We start from the raw sequence: 25,892 nt of genomic DNA, 5'->3' as shown, positions 1-25,892 counted from the left end.
TGGAACTTCTGGAGGCAGCTAGCTGGGTACAGGTGATTTTGGAGGGACAGTGGTTTGTCTGAAATCATACCAAAAAGTGATAGAATGTTCCAAAAAAATCACCGGCTTTGGGTACTTATGATGGGTGAGTTGTATGATATATAAATGATACCTTATTAGTGCTATGGATCTGACTCTTTATTCTCTGCACTCCATGGTGTTGTACATTCCCTGGGGTAGTGAATGTCACCAATTGAGTGGTGGGGGCATGTGGTAGCCAAGTGAAAATTGAAAACCAACCCCTAAAACCAACAAATAAACAAAAGCTCACATCAGATGGTAGACCAGAAAGTTATCCTGATCTGTGGAAATAATTAATAGAGGTGCCGTGAGCTGGCCCATCCTCTTTCCCTTCTTTGCAGCATCTTATGATGATAAATGTCTCCTTTCAAAGCTCTCTCAGCCCTTGTTCCCTTGAGCCTTTCTTCCTACATCTACTGAAAGTTTTACCAACGTTCTGTTCTCGGCCTTTTTCTTTTTTTTTTTTTTCCTGTATCTTTTCTAAGGAAGCTCATCTATGACCTCACACTGAAAAATCCCCCCTCTAGGTCAGTTGTTCCTAAGATATCTCCAGCTTTGACGTCTTCCTTCAGGCCAAGGCTGTTGTGACCTGCCAGGGGGGCCTGTGGACCATTTTAGTGACTCCCAAGCCTGCTTGTCATGACAGTGTCCAGAGAGTCTCTGCCATGTGGATATCAGCACTGTGGGGATTTGAAGCAGATCTATGAGTTTGGGGCCCAGCTTAGGAATATGTTATTTTCAAAATTTCCTTCTCGAGGTGCTAACATTTAGATTTGCAAACTATAGGCCTCAGAGCAAAGCTTGAGTTGGGCAGTCCTAAGTTCACATCTTGGCTGTGCCACTTTATTGCTTTGGACCTGAATCTCAAGTGATTTAGTTTTTCTGAACCTCAGTTCCCAGACTGTCAAATAGAAGTTACCTCACCTCAGAGGAGACTGGGAACAGCAAGGCAGACTGGCTAGAAAGAGCCACACCATGGCAGTGGTGCCCTGTGATCTGTGCAGGGTGCCCTGCAGATGCCTCAGCAAACAGGCCCCAAACAGAGTCCACCGTCTCTCCTGCCACAGACACCTGCTCCCCAGAGCAGCACAAGTGCCTTGCTGCTCCTTTTGCTCCCCATGCCCATCTTAATGGGCATACAGTATGCAGAGTTAAATTGGCCATAGATCACATTTGACCCTCTGTCTGTTCCCTCAGTAATTTGTTGAAGTATCTCAGCTTCACTTGCCCCAGTTTCTTCATCTATAAAGTGAGAATATCAGTAATAACCGAATCTGCCTCATAAGGTTGCCATGAGCATTAAATGAGTCAGAATATGAAAAGCTCTTAAAACGGTGCTGTAGGAAGGGGAGTGCTGGATATTATTAATGTAGGATATTATTATTAATATTATTATTGTTATTATCATCATCATCTTCCTCACCATCCTACCCAGTGCTGTATCACCTTTTGCCTGACCATTGTGACAGGCTGAGAATCTTCAGTCTCTCTTGGTCTGTCTTACTCTTATGCAGCCATTTGGCAAACATTCACTCCAGGGGCTAGGCAATATATTTGGGATACTTCTGGAGGCAGAACTTACGACTAACGAGGAAGACAAACACATAAGCAGATTTTTGCAAATAGTAAAACATCTTACAAGAGGTGATTTCCTTGCCAATAGAGGTATTTCAGACTGAGTTATACACATTTACACAGGCCCTGTGGTCACACTGTTTATGATAGGGGGCTGATTTGAGTGAATGAGAAGAATCAGATGATGGGGGTTTCATGGCCGCTGTCAACTTTTGAACTGAACTGTAGGTGATAAGGTGCCCCTGAAAGCTTTGTTATCAGGACAGGATTCTTACAGGGTGAGCCTCGTATTTGTGAAGACTAAAAGAAACTTTGCCAAGATATGAATGACAGTGATAGTAGGGTTAGATAGTAGAGAGGAGGATAGTTGATAGTGACTATAGGGATAGGAAAAGTAGAAGGCAGACTTGCTTGGACTTGGGACCAGCTGGGTATTGTAAATGAAGGAGAAGACTGATTTCTGGGATTGATGTGGGTGGCCAGGAAAAGGCTTCATGAGAAAGGTCACATTTAAGGTGTAGAGGATGGATGGGGACAATCGGGGAATTGTCGAGAGAAGAGTGGGCAGGAGAGAGGGCCTGGAACTAGTAACAGTTTTTGCTGAGGAAGGAACCATACACAGCAGGAGGAGAGGAAGAGGAAGAGGCCATGGGCCTGGGCTAGAACACCTGCCACAGGGTGGAGACGATGAAAGCCACCACCAGACCCTGGAGAGAACTGATGGTTGCACGGTGGGTGGAGGAAGAGGAGCCAAGGAAGAATATGGGGAAGGTGTGGCCTGAGAGATAAGAAGAGAAATTGCAGCAAGTGAAGTGCTGAAAGCTAAGGAAACAGAGAGCTTAAAAGTGGAAGAGGGACTAATTGGCAGGTCAGAGACTTTACAGCACCTCAAGTCTTGACACCTAGAAGATCAGGTTGACTTTGAAGAGCTGAGTTGATCCTTGTGCTGGAAATAGAAGATGTTGTTTTGAGTGTGTATCCTTACCTGGACCAAGGAATAGTAGGTGCAGAAGTACTGTTTACAGAGGGTCAGCAATTGAAACATTCCCCTTGTTCCAGAATGTGACTCCTCAAATAAGTTATGTAGCCCCAAAACAAAGCTTGAGAACTCTCCTGTTAGTTTCGTAGCTTTTTCTTTTTTCTTTTTTAGAAATAAAAAATTGCCATTTTGGAGTCCTCTGAGTGATAGCAAAGGAGAGAGGGTAATATACTTGTAGTAGTGGCTCTCAAGCTCTGAGCATGGCAGGTTGGTTCAAGTGCATGTTCCCAGGTCCTTCCCTGCACATTCTGATTCTGTGCCTACCATGAGTCTCCAGTCTTCATTTTCAGGAAGCCCCTCTGGTGATTCTGATGCTGGGGGAATCACGCAGTGCTCTTTGAGAACAGTGATCTGGCATGTTCTCCATCTTCAGCTCTCTCCGCAGTCCACTTCTGTCAACCCACAAGACCTCTGTAGGATCCAAACAGAAGGACGACACACAGGTCAAGCATGTGAGGTCTCCCATTCTGTCGGGCTTGAGAACAATCCTGTGTAGTGAAGCACACTCACCCTGACACAGATGCTGCAAGTTCCTGTCTACTCGTGCTCCTGCTCTCAGTTTCTCTTGAAAATTCATCAGCTCCCATGAACTTTCTCATGGGCCTTTTCTCTTACTTTCTTCATTGTATGCCCGTTTCTTTTTCTAACACTTTGCTCCCTTTTCATTTCTAGAGATGAGCAGCATTCTAGAAGAGAACTTTAGTTTTGAAATCTTCCTTTGTTATTCAAATAAAAATCTTTGTGTTATGCTCCATGTAACATATACTTTTGCACCCAAATCCATCATCTTTGTTATCTTTTCTTCATACTAGTAAAGCATAATGAAAGCCGAATTGGTCCATGACATGATATGTCCTTTATTAGTCATGTCCTGGCATTGGCAATGCCACCTCCCATGCAGTGCATCATTTATAATATAGCAGCTATAACCCATTCTACCAATAGCCTTTGCTCAGGAGGTCTGTTGAACAGACTCTCCCAGCAGAGAGGACCTGTTGTGTGTGGAAGACTCCTCATTCTCTGCAAATCCTGCAGTCCACAGAGACTTGGATTGAATTGGAATATTTAGAGAATATATCTGGCATTTGACCTTGTGCAAAAAACAATGCCATGTACTTTCTGGAGCAAGAGCCAAGCTTAGAACAGAGGTGGAGGGGGAGTGGCAGAGGCAGACAAGCATTGGCTTTGGGGCTAGACTTTTCTTCTTCAGAGGCTCTGGGAGGAAAGAATGGTCCTTCAGAGGGGCCAGAGCAAGACTGAGATGAAGCTCAGGATGTCATGGATTGCTGGGAAATTGGGGCAACCAGACTGTACTCTAACCTGGCTGTGAGCTTAATGAGTTAATGCATGTGAAATGTGTGGGACTTTGCCTGGCATGGGCGTACATGTGCTGTCCTTTGGAATTCAAGACCAGAGGCTGACAGCTACTCCCCTCCCCAGGTCCCTGGGATGTCAAGGAAGAATGGCACCCACGCTAGCTTTTGGCTCAGAGGTTGCAAGAGGAAACCAAAAACCTCCCTGCTTTCTGGCAGCAGTATTGCTGTGTGTCTGTGAGTGCTCACCTTCATTTTCTGATTATGTAGGGAGGGAAGCAGAAATCATTAATGCTGAAAGAAGAGCCCTCAAAAGCGACCCCTCCCTAGCCTACAGGGGCCCCATGTCCCATCCCATAAGTATTTTGTGTCTTCAGCCAGTCAGCTCAGGGATCCCTGGTTGATTTGGGTGCTGTGAAGCCCAGGTCTATTGAGAGAGTGAAAGAGTGGGAAGACAGCTGTGGACAGCCTGTTTTTGGGTGAGAGAATTAGCCTGGGCCAATACATTGGGAAAATGCTTCTTCCAAGTAGGGTATTGTTGCAGAGATTCTGAGTAAGCTGATCTGAGTGGAACCAGCACATGATTCAAAGCTTCACTGGAGCCAGGGTTGCAGGAATTGGCCTGGGAAAAGACACCTGACCTGTGTGGCCTTCACTTGTTGCAGGCACTGTGCCTCCAGCTCTGTGTTCTTCACCATGGGGCTGCTGCCACCTCCCTGGAAGTCACATGCCTCCTGATTCCTAGAATCAGTCAGGGTTGTGGCCTTCCCGGCTCACACCATCACATATAGCTGGAGGAGCGAGATTCTTTGGATCTCCCCTTGGCAAAAGCTGATCTGTAGATATACAGGGGCTGAACACACAGACGAAGCACTTGCTGAGACCCAGGGCCATCGAGAGGAGGGACCGAACTGGGGAGGGACAGGACATTGTGCAAGGCCAGTGTGGGGAAGGGAGGCCAACAGAGATCACAGGCCTCGTCAGGAACATGGCATTTCCAATTGGACAGCAAGCTCCTTGTTAGATTTGTGCCTAATCTGATGGTTATAAACCCTCAGGGTGCCTGGGGCCATTGTTTGACTCAGTGTTTACACACTAAATATTTCAGAGTGAGGAGGAGGCGTTGTCTGCTCTGCTCTGCATTTGCCGATAGATGGGAGGACAGGAGGTGATACTTTGAAGTCTAAATACGGTCACACCTCTTGCTCAGTTTTTACCCATCTTTATTCATTCTGGGGGGAAAATGTTCCATATAAATTCACTTCTTATGCAATGGAACTCCTTTCAAGTACCAAGCTCCTTGGCATTTAAGTATATTTCAAGAAAATATTTCTAGAATGTAAAATAGAAATCCCTGGATCCTTAAAAGAAAAACATTGAACATATCTCGTTCTTTTTGGGAGCTCACAGAATCATTAGGAATTCCAGTTATTGGACTTCCAGTAATACTGTGAAGCCATCAAGATACAAAGGAACCTTAAAGAGTCCTACTAGAGTGCGAAGGTCTGAGAAAGGATTTCGGCGTGTCTTTAACACCCACCTGTTGGGGTGACTGCCTTGCCTTAGTACCCACCTTGTTAACCTCCTGCACCTCTCTTAGAAAGTGGATAACTTCATCCCTTCCAGTTATGTGCAAAGCAAGAGTAAATAGATTCTGATCGAGGGACTAATGTATGAATTAAGTGCCTTAGTTTTAATATATGCATTTTGTGACATTAACTTTGGCTTCTCAGAAGCCTTTTCCCCCTTTTTTCCCTTTGTTCTCACTGGTTCCCCTGTAATTGAAATTTTTGGACTTGTGCCTTCCAACTAATAATAATAGCAACAGTAACGTCAACACTTACATTGCTGGCACTGTTCTAAGTACATGACATGTGTTAAGTCATTTAGTCTTTTCAGCAACTCCCTAGACCTCCATTATAATTATAATCATTCCTTTACTTATTTACATTTTAAGTTGATATATGATAATTGTATGTATTTATCATAGTCATCCTATTTTTAAGATGTGCAGAGGTACAGGGGAGTAAACTCATGTGCCCGAAGGTCACACAGTTATGAGGTGGCAGACCTGACCAGCCCAGGTCAGCAGCACCCAGGTCTGTGCTTGCCACCGCTGCACTGCACAGCCCCACTGAGTGCTAGGAGGGAGGGCATGTGCTTGCAGTGAACCCTCACTGGAGTGTATGTCATGGTTGTGATCATCCCTTATCAAGGAGCACCAGAGGAAAAGCAGCAGTTAGACTTGGGAGAAGTCCTCAGTCTAGGCATGTCTGTGAGTGTCTTAGGGGCACTGCCACTGAGCCCCTTACTTATCCACTTGGGGAACATGGGCACTGGGCATAGAAGAGGCACTGCCATTCATTGCCACCTGAGAGATGGACTTGGCTTTGAGGCCCTGTTTTCACAGGGACCAATGAGTTGAATCAGCTGAGGGGTTAAAGGGTCTCAAGATCTGAAGAACAGGAATGACTCTCCTTATGGACAGAGTCATTGGAACCCATTCTTGGGAGCTACCTGGGATAGCTTGTGAACTTGGGGACTTTTTGAGTTGCCAGTGAATACTTGTCTGGCGACAGGGCTAGAGGTACTACATGTGGGGGACTATAGCAACATCCAGCCCCAGATCTCTTATGGTATAAAAAGGCCATCTCATGTCCCTTTTATGGAGTTAGTCTTTCCAGGATGTGTCTGACCTCTCCAGGGCTGTTTGGAAAGGTGGAGACATAGAATTTTGGCCTAAATGATAGAGCACGAGAGATAGAGAGGAAGCGCTGAGCCAGTTTTTATGATCCTGGGTTCTACTTGCATTTCTATCACTGACTAGTGGCATAGCCTTGTCACTTTACTGAGCTTTAGATTCTTTAGCTGTGAAATAAAGATAATAATAATAAAGATAAGAGTGAGTCATGGCAAGATCAAATAAGAGGATGTATAGAAGGGCTCTGAAAAGCACCAAATGCTGTATAAACATAAGGGTTTCATTGTGATAACTAGGATTGCTGTTGTTGTTAAAACTAGACAGATAAATTCTGTCTTTGGAAATATTTATTCTGCTGTTCTGGCACGTGTCTCTGTGAACCTTTTCCTTCAGCCTCAAGATAACTTATAGATGAAAAGATCTAAAAGCTAAGTTCCAAATTTAGTGCCTGACCTTTCCAAGATGGATAGTGAGTGGTGTGGCTGTAACCTGCTTGCTGCTGAGAGCTGGGCTGGCTGCTGGAGTCCGGAAGAGCCAGGCCATGTAATGCTGACTCTGTGTGAAGGCCTGGAGACTTATCAGGCCACCCTGGCTGGAGAGCTCTCTTGGTACTCTCACCTTCTCTCTGGGTCCAGTTTGACTAGAGTATGGCTGAGGATGGCTGTTGAACAGTTGCTTCAGCACTCAGATGAAGGTCTCCAGAGGTGGCTGCTGAGCCCTGGGGGAGGCCTCCTAGAGAAAGGTATGCTTCACTGGGGATGCTTACTGCCCCCATCTGCTTTGTGTTAGTTCCCAACAGGTGGGCTCCTCACACTCCATTTGAGCAGAACGGCCAGCCTGAGGGAGAGCATCTGTGTGGCAGGGAAGCCCCTTCCCATGTTCTACTCAGTCCAGGAGTTCAGTGCTGACCCCACCCCCTTGTGCAGCCTCTGCACTTTAGTCTCAGACTCACTCTCAAAGAGAGGAAAACACAGCATCTGACTGGGCGCAGGAAAGACAGCTCTTCAGGCTGCTGGCTCTCAGGGTGGCCACCTCCTGATACTCAGTGAATGGAAAGAGGAAGGCCTTCTTCTGGGCCACCAGAACACACTCCGATCCTCTGCATCTGTTCCCTTAAACACTGTGACTAGCCAGGGAAGTCACTCAGGGTGGTGTGAGTTGGGCTGGCAGAGGTCTCTGTGAGCTTCCTCTCCATGGAAGTTCAGTCCCAGCAGGCAAGAAGCTATCAGTTTCTCAGCCAGCTTACTGCGTGTGCTCTGAGGTCTGCTCCCTCTAGCTCTCTTGACCACTGATTCTATAGAGAATCTGTATCGTGGGACAGGAACAGGTCCAGTTCACTCCACTCTTGGAGGATGAACAATTTGCAGAATGATGCCAGGGAGCCCCCAGCAGAAAGATCCAATCATGGTCATGGGGTGATTTTTTTGAGATTGCAGGTAAGGGACTCAGGACCAGATTTGATTTGGTCTCTATTCTCAGCACAATTCCTGAAACTTAGAGAAGGATGTGCTCAAGAAAGCTGTGTTGAATGAATAACTGAATTAGTATGTGAAGAAGAGTTGTTCATGAACTAGAGATTCTGGCCAGGTGTTTAAGGCTGAAAGAACACCAGCTGAAGGACCAGGAACCCTCAACCCAGACCTTGCTTGAGCATAAATTAAGAAAATATTGGCAGTCCCCTCCTCCTCAAGCCTTCTTAAATTTTATATTTAAAGGGCTTTGTTAAAAAAGTCATTAATGTGGGCTTCCTTGCCTTTCATCACTTGCTGAGTGACTTGGGGCAAGTGTCATTGGTTCTCTTCACTTCAGTTTTCATAATCCAGGAGAAGGTTATGTTTAGGTAATTCTTTTATATTTTGCACATTGGTGGCTTTTTGTCTGATAAATAGACCGTTGGACTTGATGTCAGTATATCCTTATTTGCATTCATTCAGTAACATCTGACTGAATGTGCCCAAGCAAGGTGGTAGAAATATAAAACATGCAGGAGCAAGGGCACACGAGGTCTCTGCCCTCATGGGTTTATGTTCTGTAAGGCAATCCTTGAACACCCAGGCAACAGATAAACAGATAAACAGATAAACAGATAAACAGATAAACAGATAAACAGATAAACAGATAAACAGATAAACAGATAAACAGATAAACAGATAAACAGATAAACAGATAAACAGATAAACAGATAAACAGATAAACAGATAAACAGATAAACAGATAAACAGATAAACAGATAAACAGATAAACAGATAAACAGATAAACAGATAAACAGATAACTTCAAAACATTATAAGCACTACAGAGAAGAAAGCAAAAAAGGCCAGTGAGGTGATAAGTTATAGGGCCAGGCAGTTAAAGCAGGTCTCTGAGGAGGTGGTGTCTGAGTGAGATGTGGTGGCAAAGGGGTCACCCTGAGTACGGTGCTGGGCAACAGCCTACCCAGGATCAGCAGGGCAAGGGCTTGGGGGTGAGAAGCCACTTGGGGTGCCTAGAGCGCTTTGAGTGAGGTGAAAGGAGGACATGATCTGAGTTGAGAGTGGGCAGGGTGGGGTCACAAAGGCCACAGTGAGGAGTTTGGGTTTTGTTTCGAGTGTGGTGTGGGCAGGTCAGTTAGCTTCCAAAGGAGCAGGAAGTGTTTGGAGGAGAGCTTTTGTTAGCAGAGAAAGGTGAGAGTTACTGCATTTCTTTAGCTTTCTAAGAGTATATTTATGTGGTTGCCGGCAGCCTGGTAGATCTCACTGAGAGAAGAAAACCCTGGAAAGTGGAGCTATTATTTCTGGAAGAGAAATTCAGTCACAGAAACACATCCAAGGGACCTGTCAAAAGAATCAGGAACATGCAGCTAGGTCCCACAGAGCAGAGTTTCCTATATTTCCATATACTGTGGTCTTGTTGACCAAGTCCTCGCTTACCTGGCTGCTTCTGTTCATTCCAATCCACGAGGGAAACCTTTTTGACCACCCCATAAGGGATGTACACTCCACAGGATCATACAGACCACCCATGGGGGCTGCAAGGTTGCACAGGACCAGCCTCTCAGTGGGGTGCCTTTCAAGGAACCTGACCTGGGCAGCTTGGGCTTTAAGAGGAAGAGGAGTGTGGGGCCCAAGCTCTGTACAGTCTTGGTTGTGACTTCTGGAAGTATTCTGTCTTCATCTTTCTGGAAGGAGGGCAAAGGCAGTCCGCATTTCCTCATTCTTTTGTCATGGCTCAGCAGTAGTCAGCCTCATGTGAGCTATAATGTCCCAGCCCACAAGAGAATGCCAGTGACAGGCTCAGGGATGATGTTGGGGGACACTGCTTTTTCCTGTCCATCTATCATGTGGAGGGTGCTGCTGGCTTCACTGAACACTCAGGTATAGGGAAGGCAGCACTGAGTTCAGAGGTTCCTGGTGTAGTCCGGGTTCAGCCACCTCCTGGAAATGTGACCTTGGTGAAAATGCCCAACTTCTATGAGTGCTGCTAATGCTGCAGCTCTGTGCCTTACATGTGTCACTTGTTTAGTCTCCCAACAACTGGGTGCAGTAGAAGCTGGTACTAGTGACTTTGGTAGAGAAGGAAGCAGGCTAGAAGAATGGCAGCTTTCCCAGGTGGTGAGGAGCTGTAACCATGACTGGAGAGCAGGACCCAGAGCCCACTCTCTAGGACTCACTTCTGTGGCTTGGCAAATGGCTTCTGCTGGCTAGGCCTCAGTTTCCTGTCTATAATTTGGGGGTGGCAAGATGATCTCTAAAGTCTTTCCTGATGCTGTATGAATTCTGTCTGTGTACAAAACAGAATATAATCCATTGACAGCATCAGAATCACACTCTAAAAGCGAAGAAAAGAGGACAGATTCAGTGCACAAAAATTATTTTCATGAAGTAGTCAAAAAGAGGGCAAATTAGGAAAAAAATATTGGCAGCCCCCCATGTCCTCTTAAATGTTATATTTAAAGGGCTTTGTTGAAAAAGTCGTGAATGTAGGCTTCCTTGGCTTTCTTCAGGCTGTGGTATCTTGTCAAGCTGTATAGAACTGTGCTCTGCCTCCCCCAACCCAGTGCTGCCTTCCTTTTGATTTGGCTTTCATTTCCCCACGCCATCTCACTATCTTTTTATATGCTTTAAGTTGCATCTATAGTTTACTTTTTATTTTTTGTAGTTTAAAGTTCCCCAAAGACATTGACTGTACATTTATGACCATTTATTAGTAGTGTTTGAAAAAAGTACCCATGGTAACTGAGTAGGCTGGTGCATCCAAGGTACTGAGCGCTGCTCTGTTGCTGTGGTGAGCGCCATGCAGCATAGGAGGGCATCATCACCCCTGTCGGGGAGGGGCATGGAGAAAGCAGAATGAGGACACTGGGAACATCAAGAGCTCATCTGTAAGACTCTGAATGTCATGTGATTATTACAAGGGCAGGAAGGAGGCAAAAAGCCTGAGCTGGTACAGTGGAAAATGTGTTCTTTGCAAGAGAAGGCCTTGAATGATGTGGAGGAAGTGACAGAGTTGATGGCAGGAGTGAAGGGGGTCCAGGTGAGGAAAGAGAAGATAACGTTGCCTGCCCACAAGAGATACAGTTTTGACCTAGAAACACAAAGTTTTACAAGTTCAATCTAAGATATCCTTAGATTTATTCATTTTGCATTTTTTCATTCAACAAAAGTGTATCGAGCACCTACTAAGTAGAATAACCAATAAGGCTCATCACACATGTCCACCATGGAAGGGCATCCTCTGTCTAGGGAAAACAGATACTCAGCATCTAATAAAAGTAATCACTCAATAACTGGCCTCTCAAATATTTATGTTTTGAATGTGACTATATTTGTTTTAAATTAATATTTTACACTACCGAGCAAACAAACCCAAAACTAATATTCACTTTATTGCATGGCAGGTGGAGTGAGGACTGTCTTGTGAAGATGATGTTGCTCTTTGGTTATGATTGAAATGATGGGGGCTAAAGCGATCCCTAGCTCAGAAGACTTGAGACTTGCTGAATAAAAAGGATGAAGAGCGAGGAGATGTGTCTGTGTGGGGGGACGGATTATGAGTGCTGGAAGGGAGGTCCCACCAATTGTCAGGGGCCAGGGGAGGATGCTAGTAGCAAAGGAAATAGCCTAGGAGGAACGAACTGGGCAGATTTTCTACTCTGTGTGATGTTGGGAGCAGGCAGAAGGGCCACACTGCACTGGAAAGACAGTTCAGCAGAAAATTCAGTTCCTTTACAAAAAAAAAGTTCACACCTTTAAATGGGGTTGTTTTACCTGTTGGGGAGATGCTGAGTCTCTGAATGCCATCTTCTATCATCCTTACCTGTCAAGAAGACTTTAAATTCTGGGCTGCCAAACTTTTGTTTTTCCCTGTGTCCAGCCATTTCTAGTAAAGCCTGTTTGTTTTTGTATACTTATTTTACCCTTTTGGCAGTAGGAGTGTTTTCTGCTTAGATACTTTTTATTCCTTTTATTTGTTTGCAATGTAAAATTCTTGATTTTGGCTTTTTGGAACTAAACAATAAAACTCTTTGTTTATTCTTTGTGCCTTTGTTTGTGTTAGAGCAGTTTTATCTCATTCGTAATTGTATTAATGGAGATCAGTTTTTCTTAAATTCATCGATTCCTTTGGATTTGAAATCCACTCTTGGTTATGTTTATAGCTGCAACACATCTCTTATCATAGGTTCATTCCTGTGTTTGTTTGTTCATTTATTATTTTCATCATTTGTTTATTCAACTACCATTTATTAAGTGCTTGCCGTGTTCCAGGCACTGGGCAAGGGACACTCAGAAAAGACATTGTACCTACTAGCCTACAAAGTCTACAAGCTTCTAAGGGCAGTACTAGCTTGATCTCAGTGATTGTTAATGTCAAGAATTTCTAACGTGATTTGGTGGGAAGTGTAGATTTTACTGGCATTTCTCTTTCTTGCCTACTTTGCCTAATAGTTCATGCTAATGATACATTGAAGAGTCTGGAGAGGCCCCACAGTTCAGAGGGAAGTGCTGATCTGGGACCAGAAATGCCATCCTGGCTCTCTGCCCTTGTGCAAGTCATTTAACCTTCCTGGGCCTCAGTTTCTATCCATTACTTAGAGCTAATTACACCTACTTAACTACAGGCTTTTTGTGAGGAACATTATCTCATTAGAGATAATGTTTTTAAAAGCTCTTTGAAAAATTGTATAGCATTATTCAAATGGAAAGTATTGTTATTTTTATTTTTGAGTGCTTACTAATTCAACACCGAGGGTGGTGGCAAAATAAAGAGAGGTTCTTATTGTCACCACTCCACTCTGTTATAGCGCTAGGTAGTGGGGGTTTGTTTGGATAGATGGAACCATGTAAAGAAAGACCAGGGCATGATTATGGTCTTTGATCAAATTGGGGAGACAAGAATCAATTAGGGGACCATGTAATTGTGGTTGAGAGACTCTCTGGGCCTTTCTTGTTCCAAAATTCTGTACCTGTAGTCAGGAAAGGCTTCACTTAGGAAGAGATACTTGAACTTGGCTGTCAGGAGCATGAAAATCAGAATTATCTTTGTACTGTCATCATTAATTAACTAAATATTTATTGAAGAGCAAGCAGTGTGTTGTAAGGGATATGCAAGTATATTTTGGTTGGGTAGTTGGGATGTTTGCATAAAAAAAGATGATTGGTAATACACAATTCTCTCTGCCAGGGCCAGAGGTGGGAAACTAGGTGCTGTGCTGTGGGAGGCTAGAGGAGGGGTCAGCCTAGGCCTAAGGTCTCTGGGAAAGGCAAATGAGAGGCCATACACTGGCTTAAGGGAAGAACAGAATGTAGAAAAAAGCAGAGCACCCTGGAAAGGCTTTCTGTTAATCTCATCGTTGATGATCTTTAATTATCCATTTTCCTATTAGGCTTAAAAAGATTGCTTTTTAATCTCAGTTTCTTGTTAACCTGTTCGGTGGGCGGAACCTGTAAGCCCAAACCCGCTTAGCCCTTGGCACCATCTCTTCTCTTGTTCCACAGAAAGGGTTTTATAATCATGTGACTTTGATTCTTCAGGCCTGAATCATTCAAGGTGTCTCAGGGTGAAAGTGACCCAAGCCAGGACTGGGTGTGAGGTGAGGTCAGAGGGAGGGAGAGTGAGAACTGAAAGACAGGAGGAGAGCCTGCTTCTATCCAGGCATGGCTTGTGAAAGTGGGGACAGACACACCCTCCTATTATCACAGGCCATTAATTTCAGCGCAAGTCACATGTCTGTCCTAGCTCTATCCCTCATCTCTTGATGTGTAAGATTTAGGTCTTGAAGGAGGAGGGATAGCATCTAGTGAAATTACAACAAACAAATCACCAGGAGAAGGTGGCAACCCCTAAAATGCAGTGATCTACTTGTTTAATGTTTTAGAAGCTTCAAAAGAATTGAGCAATTTAGATTAAATATTAAGAAGTAGGGCTGAACAAAGAGAAAAGAAAGAAACAAAGCATTGCATAGGTTAAGGGTGGAAATATATTCTGCTGTGTTAGTCTGGCCAGGCTGCCTTCCAGACAGCTGTTTCTGTGTGAGGTTAATGCAGTGGGAACATTATTGACAACTTCCTTAGGCAGCTTTGGGGAGTGAAATACCAAATATGCGCAAAACAGACTTGGCTTTATTGATATCAGGGCATCACCAAAATGTTGTGTTATTAAACACTGTCTAGGGACCTGTTACCTCTTTATGACAAGTGTTAGTTTCCATCAGTTTAGTTTTCAATAGAAAAGACTGAAAGGTGAGACCGTGGGAAAAGATCAGATGATGTAGGGAAGAGAAAGAGAACAATGGAGAGGAACTATGTGCCCTAGGATAATGAAATGTGAAAAGAAATTATTGGAAATATTATGTCCAGATTGGAAAGAGAAAAAATGTGCATCACAGAGCAAAAGGAGACCACTCTACTATCTCAAGGCTTTGGGGGGACTTTTTTACTCCTTTGCTAATTAAATAAGAAGCAGGTGAATTGTTCTGAAAAATTCATTCCTTAGATCTTGGGTTTCTGTGTTCCTGATTCCTAATCCTAAGATTACCACCACTAGTCGTGCAGAGTCCCACTGGAAAGCAATATGCCATGGGTACATTTGGTAGTAGTGAGGAGGACGCTAGGAATGGGAATGCATTTATGCCAGTTCTCTATATATCTATGCCACTTCTTTATTATTTGTATATTCATGCACATATATATACACACACAGTGACATGTCTGTAAAACCTGTCAAGTCTTTAAAAAATTTGAAATAATTAGCATTATAAAGTCTTAAAGAAATCTCTGGAGGGACTTTAAAGATAGAGGTGGAGAAAACCCAAAATACATCACTCTGTAGCAAACCCATCATGCATGCAACTACAGAAACCTCTGATACATCTCTTATGAATTGAACTCCATCCTGCCTGACAGTTCTTGGGAATGTTGCCTCTTACACTAAAATATTGCACTGAGAAGACATGCAATGGAAATATTGATCCCACTTATGCGCAAGGAGGCATCTGAACATGCTACTGTAGCTTGAAGATTGCATGATTTTTGGGAATGCTCCTTAATCTAGGGCTTCTTTGTTACATCTTTCCGTTAGCTGCCAGTACCTTTAGTAATACTAATAATGACTACCAGAATTCTAGAGTATGTATTATATGCCAGGAATTTGAGTTTTTGAACCTTAATCCTTATAGTGACTCTGCAAGAGATGTGTCTTTAGCTGTAATTGGCAAGCAAAGTAGATTCAGAGCCAGATAGCCTAGGTAGGATCACATGGCTAGGAATTGGGGATGATTTGAGCAAATTCTTTGTGCCTCAAATTACCCAAACCCTTGTTCTTTTCAGTGTGTAGAGCATTTTGCACTCATGTCTGGTCTGGACATGATAAAAAAAGAAAGGGGGTTATGAAGAAGAAAGATATTCTGGTGCCTGAGACCACAGGAGTGAGCAAGTAAGGCATCCCTCCCTGGGGTCTGCAGGGTATGCCTTGGAGCTCATGCTTCCCTGGCCTTGGGCATGGTTTAAAGCAGGCTGGTAGATGTCTGCAGGACTCATTGTTTTTGTCTGAATCAACTCTAAAGCTTTTTTTTTTTTTTCAACTTTTCTAGTGGAGATTTTGTACAGAATTGATTTTTTCTTAGGGTCATCTGTGCAGATTTGAGGAGTGATGTCTTCTGTCTTGGCAAATGTAGTCTTGATGGTCACTTGAGCAGCAGGAGAAACTTTATAAGATGACATTTGGGGCTAGTATGGAATTAATTAGAAAACTGACGAGTTTGCTTGATCTAAGAACTCACAAGGGACATTCAGATACCTGGGGTTGAGAATGAAAGGACAACTTTGACCTATCTTGAGATTTTATGCTTTGCTCTTTTGACTGTGGAAATGTGCAGATAAATGTACATGTTCAGACTCATGCTCAGGCCAGTGTGAAGAATCAAGCTGAGAATGCGCATTCTAGGCTCAAAGCCAACAGAAAGAGAAGCCTGGCAAAATATCGTGGGAAATGTCATGGTCCCTTTTCCTGGACTAAAGTTTAAAAGGTCCAATATCCATTTAATATGTTGATCAGAAGTCTCATTATTATTGATAGCATTTGGGAAAGCTAGAACCCCTAGGAAAATTTTGTCTATGGAAATTCTCTCATAGCAGAGAGCAGGCTACTGCCTTTTCAGATTTTTGACAGTGCTATCATTTGGACCTTATGTGTCTCCCAAAGGCCCGTGTTTTAAAAGTTTGGTCTCAAGGTGGTGTTATTGGGAGATGGTGGAACCTCTAAGAGGTGGGGCGTAGTGCGAGGTCTTTAGTTCACTAGCACTGTATCCTTGAAGGGGAGGGTGGGATCCTGCCCCCATTTTTGTTTTCTTTTTGCTTCCTGGATCATAATGTGAGTGGTTTTGCTTCACTGTGTGTCTCCACCCTGATGTACTGCCTCACCATAGTCTCAAAGCAATGGGGCCAAGCAGTGACGGACTAGAACCTCTGATACTATGAGCCAAAATAACCCTTTTCACTTTATAGTTTTGTTACCTTAGATATTTGTGTTAGTGATGAAACACAGACTAATACAAACAGTATCTCATTTTTCCTATGTATATTCTTCCATCCTAGAGAGTTTCTTAGATAAGGACTGTCCTTGAGTAAGAGACAGTGGGCTGAAATTCAGGGAAAGAGAGATTATTTCAGCTAAAGGCAGGAAGAAGGACCTGGATTTAAGAGAGCCACCCTAAGGTAAGGAGAACCAACTTTCCATAGGTACCTGTGGCCTGCAGCATGGGCAGATCCCAAAGCAAGTCTGTGAGGAGAGCAGCTGGTTAGAACCTGAGCTGAATGGAGTGCCAGCTCAGAGATAGGGTCAGGAATTTGTGTAAGGGGCAGAGGTAAAGAACCAGACTGGCTTCCTGAGTTAAAACTGGGCACCTTCTTTGGGAAGTAAAAACAGAGAACTGTCTCTAGCTCTTTTATTCTCTTGATCTAAAAGAAGTCTCTTGTTACCTATTTGAAGAGTGCTGCTCAATATTCAAAGCTCTTAGGTAAGACTCTTAGGGAATTGTGAAGTAAAACTCGGTGGTAAATGTAGCCTATGGACAGGTACCAACAGCCTGAGGCAGCTGCATCTTAGTATCATGCACGCTTTTTTGTGTTGGTTGATCGTTCAGGTTGGATTTACTGTTAATCTGTTTTTGACAATTATGGAGAAGTGTGAGGAACAGTCTCAAATTTCATGAGTTCTACTGAACTCTCTTACCCTTTGTTCACAGTCCACTCTACAAATGGTGTGGGCACAGCCAAACTCAGCTGTAGTAGAATCAAGGCTATGTATCACTGGAGTTAGAAGAAAACTTAATTTCCCAACTTTACAGAGGGAAGAAATGGAGGCTATTAGATTTTTCTCAGATCTAAATAAAATTGAAGCTACTTTTACCGTGATGAGTGTTCTTTGTATGCACTTCTGGCTGACCAGGGACACCTAGAAAATGGAGTTTAGAATGGCAGGTGTGGATGTCTGGTGGAGGAGCAATTTTTATAGACTTCAAGCTGCGTTCATCCCTCATAAGACATTTACCTAGGTTTAGAGTAGCAGAACCAAAAATAGTCTTTGCCTTTTCAGGAGCAACTCTGCATAAAAGACTCATGGCGTTGGACTCTTTCCCTATCACATCCATTTCAGTAGCCAGGCTAAGGGATCTGGCCAGGAGGCTGGGCAGGTCCCAGCCAGAGAACAAGTGCTTGTCACAGAATGAGTCGTGAAGCCAGGCAGAAAGCCAGCCTTGCGGAAATGGCTTTGTATTGATGAAGAAGGAAGATTTATACCTTGTCTTGACCTCCATCATGATGAGACTGCTACAGAAAAGTAGAAATGACACCAGGCCACTCTGGGACACACATTAAGCTTGTCTTCTTCTATCCCAAATACATAGGCCATTGAACCCTCTGGAATCCATTCTTCTAAAAGTAGAGGAGGGAGCCAATTCTTGAACAGAGGCCCATTTCAGAAGCTTGTTACCTGTCATGTATGTCCTGAACCTGTGCTGCCTCAGGGATATAGCCTGCCTCAGAGAGACAGAGACCCAGCAGTGGTGCAGGAACCCCGGAATGACTTACAAACAGCTGACCTGGGTGGATGATAAAGCCTGGTGTTCTTAGTGTTCTGGCCTGCAGGAGAAGGTGGGAGCTTGATCTCTCATTGCTGATAGTTGTATGGCCAGCTAGTCTTAGGACATCACTGGGCATATAACTCTATAGAGTCACATCACAATGGACCCCATTGCGGTACATATGTCATAGTAAGCGTGTTCATACAGCAGAGGGTGCATATCCTCCTCATGGCAGAATCTGGTCTCTGAATCTTTCACAGTAACAGAAGTTTCAGCAGAGTACATAGTTGCTTGGAGCAAATAACTGCAACTCCCACCCTTCCTTGTGGCTGAATAAGGATGTGTGTGACCAAACTCTAGCCTGTGGCACATCAGTGGAAGTGATATTTGCCCTCCAAAGGAAAGGTATGGCCGCCCCTATCTCTTTCTTTTTTCTGTTGGCACAAGTGCAGTCATGGTGGTGGGGCATGTTGGATCATACAGAATAAAGCAAGAGCCTTGGGATGGTGGCGCTATGTACAGAAGTTGCCTGACCACTGATGACGAGTGGCTTTCCCACAAGACAGCAAATAAATGACTGTCCTGGGTAAGTTCCTCCTTATTTTGGTCTCTGAAACCACAGCTCAATTTGTAGTCTAAGTCACACCTGACTTATTGGGAATTTTGATTTTAGAAAAAGAAAATGTAAAAATAAAATAAAAGAGAGCAACTGGATAAGGTGGTCAAGTTCAAGCAACTTGAGAAAGACAGGACACCAGATTCAGAGGAGGTTTCCACAGTGTTTCTCTCCCTTCTCATCACAGTTCCTTCTTACATGTAGGACCGGCATATACATAGGGAAGATTGATAGATCCGCAGATGCCTTTGTGTTGTGTAAACTAGGACTGCGTTCTCCTAGAATGGAAGTGGTGACTGACAATTTCAAATTGAAGCAAAGGTCAAGGAGTTAGTCCCAGAAAAGTAGTAACAACAAAGCAATTGCCCATCAGGTGCTCAGTGTGGACAGGCCAGCAGAATGAAGGGCCAGGAGGTGTTTCAGAGCTGAACTAACTTCAGTCATCAGTTTTCATGTTCAGTGAGTTTACTGCTGTTGATTCCCCTTTTAATCTGACCTATATTTGATGTTTCTAAAGGGGCTGATTACAACTTGCCTGAAGAAGTGGCCCTTGTCTTTAAGAGGAATCTCACAGATGTGCCCTCCTTACATAACTCTTTATCTGTTTTAGGGCAGAGGTCACTTTTATTGTGGTATTAAAAGTATATAATATGACATTTGCTGTTTTACCCACAGTGAACTGTACAGTTAAGTGACACTAAGTACGCTCGCATTGTGTACAACCATCACCACCATCCATCCTCAGAACTATTTTTCATCTTGCAAAATAACTCTGTTCCTATTAGGCAATGATTCCCCATTTCCCCCTCCCTTTGGACCATTACAACCACCATTCTACTTTCTGTCTCTGAATTTGACTATTGTAAGCACCTTGCATAAGTGGAATCACTCAGTACTGTGGCTGGAGGCTAATTTTGACCAAGGTAGGGGAGAGGTAGATGGGTTCCTTGCTCAAGGGAAAGAGCTAGGGTCTGTACTGATTGGGGATGTAAGGACTCCAAACTGTAACTTTTCTGTTTCCGCCAGTGAAGGATGTGGCAGCCCTGTGCTGAGATGGCTTCCACTTATTCTATCTCTCAATTTTCCATACTGTAATATGAAGAAAATGTGGCCTGGCTTCTTCATTTGGAGGCACACAGGTATAGATCATGAACAATGGAATGTACTTGGCAAAATATTCAATATTGGGCTGGGGGGTGTGGCTCAGTGGAGGAGCGCTTGCCTAATATCCCTAGCACCGCAAAAGTAAAATATAATAAAAATATTAACCAAAAAGCTAAGTGATAAACATAAAATAACAACAAATTGACAGGAAATATAAATAGTAACAATGATAATGATGATCATCCTGCAACTCTGCCTAGCTCCACCAAGTTAATCACACTTCCAGCGTCTTTGGGTATTTCTTTTTCCTTGTCTGGATTCTGTTCCCTATCTTCCAAAATCCTGGGTTAGCATTCTTTCAAAATTAAAACAAAAGTAAGACTTCTCCGTTTTCCCCAAGGACATTCCTGAGGCCTCTTCTCTGACTAAAGATTACTTCTGTAAAATCCAACAATAGGCCTTCCCAGTACATTTTTTTTCTTTAGCTTCTTCATTTAAAAATCTTGGATTCTTCCTGACAAAAGGAAGCTTAGTCATCCCCCCTCAGTGATAGACCTTGCTTAAAGAACAAACAGCTAAGAAGCCTGCCTTCCCATTCTAGCCTGTGGTGCAAAGCCTGGCGGTGGAGTAGTGAGGGCCAGTGCCCTGGAAAGGCAGGCCTGAGCTTCTGGGTTATCTGATGGCAAATCAAAGGGTAGGTGATCAGAAAACACAGTCTGCACAGTGATAAGAGAGCACCACTGTACAGGGGCAGAGCTACTTCCTTCGCACAGACCACAGTCACTCTTGTGTGGGCATGGCCAGCTGGGAGTGACATCTGGTACCCACCTAGCAAACAGGGACAGTGAAGTGACAGAGTAAGGGAAGCTTCTCATTCGGGCCTATGCAGACTCCTGCATCTCAGCCTTGGATTTCCCTGATATAAGGTGCCTGGGCTCCTGAGCAGAAGCCACTGCAGGTTCCCAGGCACTTTTGTTAATGGGAAGGAAGTAGCCACAAAGGCTCCCTGGATGACTTCCAGCCCTTTTTATTTTACTTTGAGAAAAGGACCTCACTAGGTTGCCCAGGGTGGCCTTGAACTTGCAATCCCCCCAAATAGCTGGAATTACAAGGATATGCCATTGCCCCTAGCCTCAAAATGGACATTTAGACCAACTTAGACCTTTCCTCGGTGGAAGGATCGGCCAGGCATCCCTAGAATACTATTTTGGGGATGCCTTTCTCTTGTTTTGAAAGGTGTGATTATATTTCACACTTAAGAGGGAAATATTTTTTTAATCTGAGGATTTTCTCTCTTAAACTTGGAGCAAATTATTTAACTTCTCTTTTTTTACACACCACCTCCATAGCACCGCAGTGCCTCTCATTTTTGTTATTAATGTCATAAAATACTTTTCTTTAAAGGATAGGGATACTAAAAAAACAGTGACTCAGACATCTGATGAACATAAGATTAGATAAAAGCAAACAAAGGAATCTGTTCAATAGTATTTCATTCAGTTAAGCTAAAAAGAGGAAAAACTAAGCCACTTTTCAGGTATACATATGTAAGTATTATACGGAAATCAGGATATGGTTTTAGCAGAGGGTAGAGACATCCCCTGGTGTGATGGCTAATCTCGATTGTCAGCTGGATTGACTTGAGATCCGCCAGGGCATTACTGGGTGGTTCTTGGGGGTGTGACCTTGGACTGTGTCTGGTCCCTGACCCCTGTGCTTCTAATGACCTTTCCTTCCACTCTGCTTTCTGGCCACCACGAAGTGAGCAGCTTTGCTTCACCACACTTTCCTACTACAACGCTCCTCCCTGGAACGGGTCAAAGGAGGACTGAGAACTCTGAAGCTGTGAACTAAATAAACCTCTTGTCTGTTAAGTTGTGGGCATCAGATATTTTGTCCCAGTGAGGAGAAAGCTGACCAGTACCCCTGGGAGGAGGAATAGGGTTGTGTCGGGGGAGGAGTGACACACACAGCAGTGTTGTGTTTCTGGATCTGGGCCATGGTTGTGCCAGGGTTTGCTTCATCGTTATTCATTAAACTGTAAAAATATGTTTGTGTACTTCCCTGAATGTATGCTATATTTTACAGAAATAGAATAAAGTGATATGGAAATCAGAAAAAATACCCAGTAGTTAAGGAATTGCAGATAAATATGGCAGATTGAATGCTCTCTTGCAAAACCACACTAAAATAATGGTAAAAGAATCTTTAAAAATGCATAAACCACAAAAACAAAATGAATGGGAAAGAAGACATCAGCAACCACACATACACACGCAGACACATGCACACATTTTTTGAGGGCTTGGTTTTTATTGTTCATTTTCTATATTTGAGATACTCTTTGATGACATGTTTGGCTTGAGATTCTTTGCCATGGTCCATAACAGCCATAGAATTGTAACCCCTTGCTTTATGGGGACTTGTTTCTCTACTGATTTTGCAGAGGCCTACTACTCTTTTCCCCAGTTTCTTTCTATAGTGAACTTCAATTAAGTTAATCTGCTGTTCATCACACAATATTTTGAAAGCTCTAAAGTAAATGGGTGAATATTAATATACTTGACTTTGCATGTATAAAATAGCTGAGTCCTGTGTTGTGTCACAGGACTGTAATACCAGCAATTCAGAGGCCAAGACAGGAGGATCATGACAAGTTTGAGGCCAGCCCCGGCTACATAATGAGTTCAAGGCCAGCCTGAACTATGTAGTGTAGCAATATCCTGTCTCAATAAATCAAATCAAATCAATCAATCAATCAACCAGAAAGATCACTGAGTGGTGAACTGTAAAGGGGAAAATCAAAGCACAAACATGAAGTTCATAACCCCCAACAAGTTAGGTTTAAGTGGTAGTTGGTTTTTATGGAAGTGGTGATAAAAATGGAACTAAAACCAAGAGAATTGGTTTAAAGTCAATTTAATATGTAATTAGACCCCAGATCCCTTCTTCTTAGCAATCACTTTTCCCACCTTAGATGAAGACTGGAAGATTGTTCTCCAGTGAACACAAAGCAGAAGCTCTCTGGACAGAGAGAGCTTTGGCACAGTGAGGGAAGATGCGAAAGTGCCAGCAGGGCTGAGGGTCCACCACGTTCTGAGCTTTATTCTACTTCTGAGCTGTCCCCACCTGGATTTGCCAGTACAGACCCATGACTCTGTGCTCTCTAGGCAGGAGATCTAAATATCATTCTCTGGATGGGTAGCTCAGCCTACAGAGGAAAGTCCTGTCAGGGTCTCCTCAACAGAACAAGTCAGCGGGACACTATAGCAAAGCCTGGTTAACAAGTCCCACCTACTGTTCAGGACATCCTCTTAGTTTTTGATGTTTCACTGCAAAATTTGATCAATGAAACATCCTTAATTATCTGAGGAAAGCCTTTAAAATGAAAATAGAAACCAAAGCAAACAAGCAGAGCATGCTTCCTGAAAACAGACTATATAAGAAGAAAACTTAGAAACAAAAACACTTTTTATGTCTTTAAAAAGGTAAGAAGATATCCCTGAAACAGAAAATGATGTCCATATGAAAGGAACAGTAAAACACACACACACACACACACACACACACACACACACACCCAAAACCAAAACAAAACCCAAAAGGAACTCTTGGAGATTAAAGATGTAATCACTGAGAGTGTTGAATGGTTGGAAAACAGAACTTAAGAATTTCCAGAGAAGCAGACAAAAAAGTCAGTGATGGATATGAGGAGAAAGGGTAGACAACCTGGTCAAGAGGTCCAACATCTGAATACTAGGAAGTCCAGAAAGAGATAAGTGATGAAACTGTAGGGAGAAAATCATCACTGAAGCAATTGTAGCACATCTCCAGGAGCAAAAGGATACAGACTCAAGACTGACAGGGATCATTCAGATTCCACACCAATGGATGGAATAGGCTCATAACTGGGCTATTGTGAAATTTCAGAGAAATAGGGACAATTGGACAATCTTACATATTTCTAGAAATAAAAAATGTATTACAAAAGATTATGAAGAATGTGGGAAGCTAGAGGACACTGGAACAACTCCCTCAAAATTCTGAAGGAAAACGATTTCCACTTGAGAATTTTATATCCAACCAAATTATCACTCAAGCAAGAAGGTAGAACAAAAGCATTTCAGATTAGTAAAAATCTGTATTAAAAAAAACCCAACAAATTCAGCTTCTGTGCAACTTCCCTTGAGGAGCTCTCGGAGGAAGTTCTTCATAAGAAGAGAGTAAACTGATGAAAACTTGGGATTCAGGACACAGGATCCAGCATAGAAAAGAGGCAAATAAGATATGTAAAAGAAGAGCCTCCCTAGCTGTGATAATGAAAACAGAACACATTGATCTGCACTGCAACTGGGAAGGATAGTGAGGAGGTAAAAGAGAACTAAATCTTTACTTTCCATAATGGGGAAAAAAAACTAGAAAATCACTAAGAGCCATATTTTAAAATGTAGACTTTTTTTTCTCACTGAGTTTATTGGTACATTTTAGGTATACAGTACAGTTACACTCATCATTGGGATCTTGTACCATTACATGACAGGTCTTGGTTCTCATTTTTTCCCCATACCCCTTCACCCTCCTCTATTTACAAAGACTCATTTCCATTTTTTCCTTTTCTCATATTTTTTTCTTGCCCCTTGTTTCCTTTCCCCTACCCTTCCCACTTTCCCTATGCCTGTAGCCCTTTTCTTTCGATTTTACATTGTCAATCATATAATTTGGATCTTATTTACACTTTTAGTTTTTCACGCCAGAGAAACAATTTGGTATTTGCACATGTGTGTCTTATTTATAAAATTTATATTTAAATATTAAAAAAAGCCAAGGCTTTAAAACAGGTTCTTGTTAGGGGGAGAAGAATGACAGTATGTAAAACTGTTTTTTGTTTTTGTTTTTGTTTTTTTGCAGTGAGCCTTTTAGAACTATTTGAACACACACACAGACACACACACACACATTGAACCATGTATTGTCATATCTTTAATATCAGCTATTCAGGAATCTGAGACAAGAGGATCACAAGTTTGAGGCCAGTCTGGGCAATTTAGCAAGACCTTGTCTCAAAATAAAAAAAATTATAATTGCTGTGGATCAAATGCAGTGGTAGAGAAGCCCTGGGTTTGATCCCCAGTGCTAATCAATTAATCAGTCAGTGAGAAAAAATTAATTGTTGATTTCTGATAAATGGTTATCTCCTTTAAAATTATTTCACATGCATTAAATAAGAGTCCTATGTTGTTCATTTATTTATTCTACAAATCTTTTATTTTATTAAGCATCTCTTATGTGCTCGCAGTGAGGCATTTTTTTTTTCTAGTGTTTTCTCTCTTTTCGCTTTTCCTGTCCTGTATCATCCTGCTGAGACTGGAGGTTTAAGGGGCAAGTGATTACCTGTCTCTATTCATCTCTCTTTTTTTTAAATCTTTTTTTTTCTTTTTATTGAGTTTATTGGTACAATCTAGGTATACAATACAGTTACATTCATTATTGGGATCCTGTAACTTTACATGATAGGTCTTGATTCTCATTTTTTCCCCTTGTCCCTACCCTCCCTTCACCCCCTCTTTCCCTTCCCATTTACAAACACTTTATTTCCATTTTTTTCAATTTCTCATATTTTTTCCTCTCCCTTATTACCTTTCCCCCACCCTTCCCACTTTTCCTACACCGTTAGCCCTTTACTTCCTATTTCACAGTATTAATTATCTCATTAGGATCCTGTGTACTATTATAGTTTTTCATACCAGAGAAACTATTTGGTATTTCAGTTAAAGAAATCTCTGTATGAACATTAAAACTAGGGAATCCTAAAATAAAACTAAAAAGGAAAGTAAAAGAGAAAAGGCAATGATGTAAGATTAAAATAATCCTTAATTCTGAAGATGAAAATGGTCCCTGAACATATTTAAATTGCTTCTTGCTCTTGT

General features: G+C 42.7%; 1 protein-coding gene and 1 long non-coding RNA gene across 2 annotated transcripts in view; one reads left to right on the top strand and one right to left on the bottom strand.

The window, feature by feature from the left end:
* Positions 1-25,892, top strand: part of Cacna1c (calcium voltage-gated channel subunit alpha1 C) — a 712,468-nt gene that overhangs the window by 141,072 nt on the left and 545,504 nt on the right. The window lies entirely within an intron of this gene.
* On the bottom strand, positions 2,818-7,177 carry LOC109118248. Its single transcript, XR_002025553.1, has 3 exons — positions 7,142-7,177; positions 3,185-3,360; positions 2,818-3,085 (listed from the first exon to the last, which is right to left on the bottom strand). It is a non-coding gene; the product is annotated as an uncharacterized LOC109118248 (long non-coding RNA).

This window comes from Fukomys damarensis, unplaced genomic scaffold (assembly GCF_012274545.1).
Source record: "Fukomys damarensis isolate Sample0158 unplaced genomic scaffold, DMR_v1.0_HiC HiC_scaffold_5, whole genome shotgun sequence".
In the NCBI taxonomy this organism is placed as follows: domain Eukaryota; kingdom Metazoa; phylum Chordata; class Mammalia; order Rodentia; family Bathyergidae; genus Fukomys; species Fukomys damarensis.
This window is presented reverse-complemented; position numbering and strand designations above follow the sequence as displayed.